This window comes from Oncorhynchus keta, chromosome 13 (assembly GCF_023373465.1).
Source record: "Oncorhynchus keta strain PuntledgeMale-10-30-2019 chromosome 13, Oket_V2, whole genome shotgun sequence".
In the NCBI taxonomy this organism is placed as follows: domain Eukaryota; kingdom Metazoa; phylum Chordata; class Actinopteri; order Salmoniformes; family Salmonidae; genus Oncorhynchus; species Oncorhynchus keta.
The window spans coordinates 49,900,871-49,906,311 of NC_068433.1; the positions used below are offsets into that span (position 1 = coordinate 49,900,871).

A 5,441-nucleotide genomic window follows, 5' to 3' on the forward strand; every position below is an offset into this window, starting at 1 on the left:
TGTCTATTTGACCTGGTTCAAACATCAGTTTTGATGTCTATTTGACCTGGTTCAAACATCAGTTTTGATGTCTATTTGACCTGGTTCAAACATCAGTGTTGATGTCTATTTGACCTGGTTCAAACATCAGTGTTGATGTCTATTTGACCTGGTTCAAACATCAGTTTTGATGTCTATTTGACCTGGTTCAAACATCAGTGTTGATGTCTATTTGACCCCGTTCAAACATCAGTTTTGATGTCTATTTGACCTGGTTCAAACATCAGTTTTGATGTCTATTTGACCTGGTTCAAACATCAGTGTTGATGTCTATTTGACTTGGTTCAAACATCAGTTTTGATGTCTATTTGACCTGGTTCAAACATCAGTGTTGATGTCTATTTGACCCGGTTCAAACATCAGTTTTGATGTCTATTTGACCTGGTTCAAACATCAGTGTTGATGTCTATTTGACCTGATTCAAACATCAGTTTTGATGTCTATTTGACCTGGTTCAAACATCAGTGTTGATGTCTATTTGACCCGGTTCAAACATCAGTTTTGATGTCTATTTGACCTGATTCAAACATCAGTTTTGATGTCTATTTGACCTGGTTCAAACATCAGTGTTGATGTCTATTTGACCCGGTTCAAACATCAGTTTTGATGTCTATTTGACCTGGTTCAAACATCAGTGTTGATGTCTATTTGACCTGATTCAAACATCAGTTTTGATGTCTATTTGACCTGGTTCAAACATCAGTGTTGATGACTATTTGACCCGGTTCAAACATCAGTGTTGATGTCTATTTGACCTGATTCAAACATCAGTTTTGATGTCTATTTGACCTGGTTCAAACATCAGTTTTGATGTCTATTTGACCTGGTTCAAACATCAGTGTTGATGTCTATTTGACCTGGTTCAAACATCAGTGTTGATGTCTATTTGACCTGGTTCAAACATCAGTGTTGATGTCTATTTGACCTGGTTCAAACATCAGTGTTGATGTCTATTTGACCCGTTCAAACATCAGCTTTGATGTCTATTTGACCTGGTTCAAACATCAGTTTGATGTCTATTTGACCCGGTTCAAACATCAGCTTTGATGTCTATTTGACCCGGTTCAAACATCAGTGTTGATGTCTATTTGACCCGGTTCAAACATCAGTTTTGATGTCTATTTGACCTGGTTCAAACATCAGTTTTGATGTCTATTTGACCCGGTTCAAACATCAGTTTTGATGTCTATTTGACCTGGTTCAAACATCAGTTTTGATGTCTATTTGACCTGGTTCAAACATCAGTTTTGATGTCTATTTGACCCGTTCAAACATCAGTTTTGATGTCTATTTGACCCGGTTCAAACATCAGTTTTGATGTCTATTTGACCCGGTTCAAACATCAGTTTTGATGTCTATTTGACCCGGTTCAAACATCAGTTTTGATGTCTATTTGACCCGGTTCAAACATCAGTTTTGATGTCTATTTGACCCGGTTCAAACATCAGTTTTGATGTCTATTTGACCTGGTTCAAACATCAGTTTTGATGTCTATTTGACCCGGTTCAAACATCAGTTTTGATGTCTATTTGACCTGGTTCAAACATCAGTTTTGATGTCTATTTGACCTGGTTCAAACATCAGTGTTGATGTCTATTTGACCTGGTTCAAACATCAGTGTTGATGTCTATTTGACCTGGTTCAAACATCAGTTTTGATGTCTATTTGACCTGGTTCAAACATCAGTGTTGATGTCTATTTGACCTGATTCAAACATCAGTTTTGATGTCTATTTGACCTCGTTCAAACATCAGTGTTGATGTCTATTTAACCCGGTTCAAACATCAGTTTTGATGTCTATTTGACCCGGTTCAAACATCAGTTTTGATGTCTATTTGACCTGATTCAAACATCAGTTTTGATGTCTATTTGACCTCGTTCAAACATCAGTGTTGATGTCTATTTAACCCGGTTCAAACATCAGTTTTGATGTCTATTTGACCTGATTCAAACATCAGTTTTGATGTCTATTTAACCCGGTTCAAACATCAGTGTTGATGTCTATTTGACCCGGTTCAAACATCAGTTTTGATGTCTATTTGACCTGGTTCAAACATCAGTGTTGATGTCTATTTGACCCGGTTCAAACATCAGTTTTGATGTCTATTTGACCTGGTTCAAACATCAGTGTTGATGTCTATTTCACCCGGTTCAAACATCAGTTTTGATGTCTATTTGACCTGGTTCAAACATCAGTGTTGATGTCTATTTGACCTGATTCAAACATCAGTTTTGATGTCTATTTGACCTGGTTCAAACATCAGTGTTGATGTCTATTTGACCCGGTTCAAACATCAGTTTTGATGTCTATTTGACCTGGTTCAAACATCAGTTTTGATGTCTATTTGACCTGATTCAAACATCAGTTTTGATGTCTATTTGACCCGGTTCAAACATCAGCTTTGATGTCTATTTGACCCGGTTCAAACATCAGTGTTGATGTCTATTTGACCCGGTTCAAACATCAGCTTTGATGTCTATTTGACCTGGTTCAAACATCAGTTTTGATGTCTATTTGACCTGGTTCAAACATCAGTGTTGATGTCTATTTGACCTGGTTCAAACATCAGTGTTGATGTCTATTTGACCTGGTTCAAACATCAGTGTTGATGTCTATTTGACCTGGTTCAAACATCAGTGTTGATGTCTATTTGACCTGGTTCAAACATCAGTGTTGATGTCTATTTGACCCCGTTCAAACATCAGTTTTGATGTCTATTTGACCTGGTTCAAACATCAGTTTTGATGTCTATTTGACCCGGTTCAAACATCAGTTTTGATGTCTATTTGACCCGGTTCAAACATCAGTTTTGATGTCTATTTGACCCGGTTCAAACATCAGTGTTGATGTCTATTTGACCTGGTTCAAACATCAGTTTTGATGTCTATTTGACCTGGTTCAAACATCAGTTTTGATGTCTATTTGACCCGGTTCAAACATCAGTTTTGATGTCTATTTGACCCGGTTCAAACATCAGTTTTGATGTCTATTTGACCTGGTTCAAACATTGGTTTTGATGTCTATTTGACCCAGTCTTACTATCACATATAGAAAAGCCTTCCGATAAGCAGCACATCAAATAGATGGCCTCCAAGGGAGAATCTCATTCCATACTTCTCGTGTCTTCACTCCTCTTCCCTCACCTACTTCTCAAAATCAATTGGATGAGAAAGTCAGAGGTCTCACCCCTCTGACCTTCTCCTCCAGTGGGTTTTTAGGAGGTGGCGAGGAGGGAGGACATGAGGAGTATGGAATTGAGATTCTCCCCTAGACTACCCACAGTATCTAAACTACTGGGAACGGCTTCCATTTTCAAGCAAATCATTATGGTTTGATTATAAAACAGGATCTCCCTCCCTGGTCTTGGCAGATAAAGCTCAGTTGAAAACACCGGAACTGCCTGTGAGCACGTCCACAGGCCTGTGGGGAGAGGCAATTTATAGGCTAAATGAATTCTTATTTATCATCAGCCTAAATCACAGGTTTTTCTCATCACATATGAAGAGTATTTGTGCCTCTGCATTGCAAAGACAGAAGGAAATTAAGTGCTTTATATTCCCAAGCAGAATTTCCTTGCCAATCAAGAATGGACGGACAGACCTTTCTAACCATTTTAATCGTGTAGACGCCCAATCAGAAAAGAGACAAGGATTGAACTAAATTTGCACTCGCAGTCTGAGTTCATCTCAATGTTTCACAGCTCTGGAATAATTGATTTCTCCTTTATTCTCGGGGAGACGGACAGGGGAAGGCTTTAGACATGGACAGGGGAAAGAGAGGCACGAGACTTCACAGGCCTGCCACTACACTCATCCAGTTCCACTCTGGTCTCTCCCCCCTTTTGCTTTTGTTTATGTTTTGTGTAGCAGGGTTCCATCATAGACTCTGGTCAAGCTTCAGTGGCACAGCAGGAAACATGTTGCAGCCAACTGTTGCCTCACCATTTGAAATGGTTGAGTAATTTTAGTGTGCGCCCCCAGGGTTCACTGCTCTTAGTGTGGTGCAGAACAGTGCAGTTGATCATCTCCAGTAATACCTTTTAGAGAAGGAGGAAAAGCCTCTATAACAGAAGCACCATTGGATACCTGTCAGCCCGCCTACTTCTATAAAGAAACACCATTGGATACTAGGCAGCCCGCCCACTTCAGCCATACTCAAGATACTTCACAAACACGTACGTTAGCACTGTTCCAGTGTGCAGCTCTTTTCAATGATACCATTGTTTTAGATGGGGTGTGTGTCGAGTAATGGCCAATGGGCCAGGATGGAATGGGTTTCCTGACCTGAGCTTGTCCACGGTATTCTATTGACTGTCAAGGAGCATAACAGAACATATCATGCAATGTGTAGGGATGAAGAAAGAGGATTATCATCTCAGACGGTACAGAGCTGGCTCTTCACTTAGCCATGCGTCATTTAGTGAAATATGAAAAAGTCCTGGGCCCTGCCCAGTCACAGCACATTGTTGTGTTGTATGTTTCAGACTGATGTCATGCTCTCAGTCCTCCTCTGTACAGAGCAATGTGCCTGGTAGGTGACCCATGTCTACAAGCATCAGGGAAGCAACTCAATGGTCCCCCATACCATCAAGATACCTCATTCACCTCCTGAAAGACACACAGGCCTATCAGAGGTGAAAAGGGAGACTTTGTTCAGGTCAAGCTCATGAACACGGGCTGATTTCTATTGAGAAGCCAAAGGATATGAACAAAAAGACACCAGCGAAGGGAAATTAAAACACCAAGATGTCAGTGATAAACATCCCTTCCTCAAACCTCAGCCATTATTTTCTAATGTCATCCTATAGGCTGGAGAGAGCAGCAGAACTTGTGTTCCATTGGCCCTTCACCCAATGGGAGGCACCTGGCTAGGTGTTAGTCAACGTCTAAGCAGAAGAGGGTATTTAACCGGGGGGAGAGCGAGCTCGCTAGTTCACCTGGGACTCGGGGCACTCGAGGCAGCAGTCAGTGAACAATATGAGCAAGTCATTTTTTCCCCTGCCAGAGACACTCACCACTCAGAGAGCCCAGACAGTATAATGAGGAATCAATAGCTGCTGCTTGTTATTCATTCAGGACAACACACTGTGCTCCAGGCTCAGACACAGCTGGAGGGGGGCTTTGATGCTGCTGACAGTTTGACAAAGACACAAGCAATACCCAAGTCATTAAGATGGAGGGCATGGCTGTATACAAAGCACCTAGTATGGATCGCAGCCTCGCAGGTAAGTGGGTCCACAGACGTGTATAGCTGTATACAAAGGAACTAATATAGATTACAGTTAAGTGTACGCAGCACCGCTCAGAAGTGTCCGTTCAGAGTCAATGAGTGTTTTTCTATTTGTAAAGACTGACTGAAATGTGACAATACCAGTAGAAAACAAAATCAATGGATTACCACA

At 40.9% G+C, this 5,441-nt stretch overlaps 1 long non-coding RNA gene across 1 annotated transcript; it reads right to left on the reverse strand.

Annotated features, from left to right (window-relative positions):
* Positions 1–257: 257 nt before the first annotated feature.
* On the reverse strand, positions 258–2,383 carry LOC127906843 (uncharacterized). Its single transcript, XR_008062981.1, has 3 exons — positions 2,050–2,383; positions 1,778–1,981; positions 258–658 (listed from the first exon to the last, which is right to left on the reverse strand). It is a non-coding gene; the product is annotated as an uncharacterized LOC127906843 (long non-coding RNA).
* Between the last annotated feature and the right edge of the window lie 3,058 nt (positions 2,384–5,441).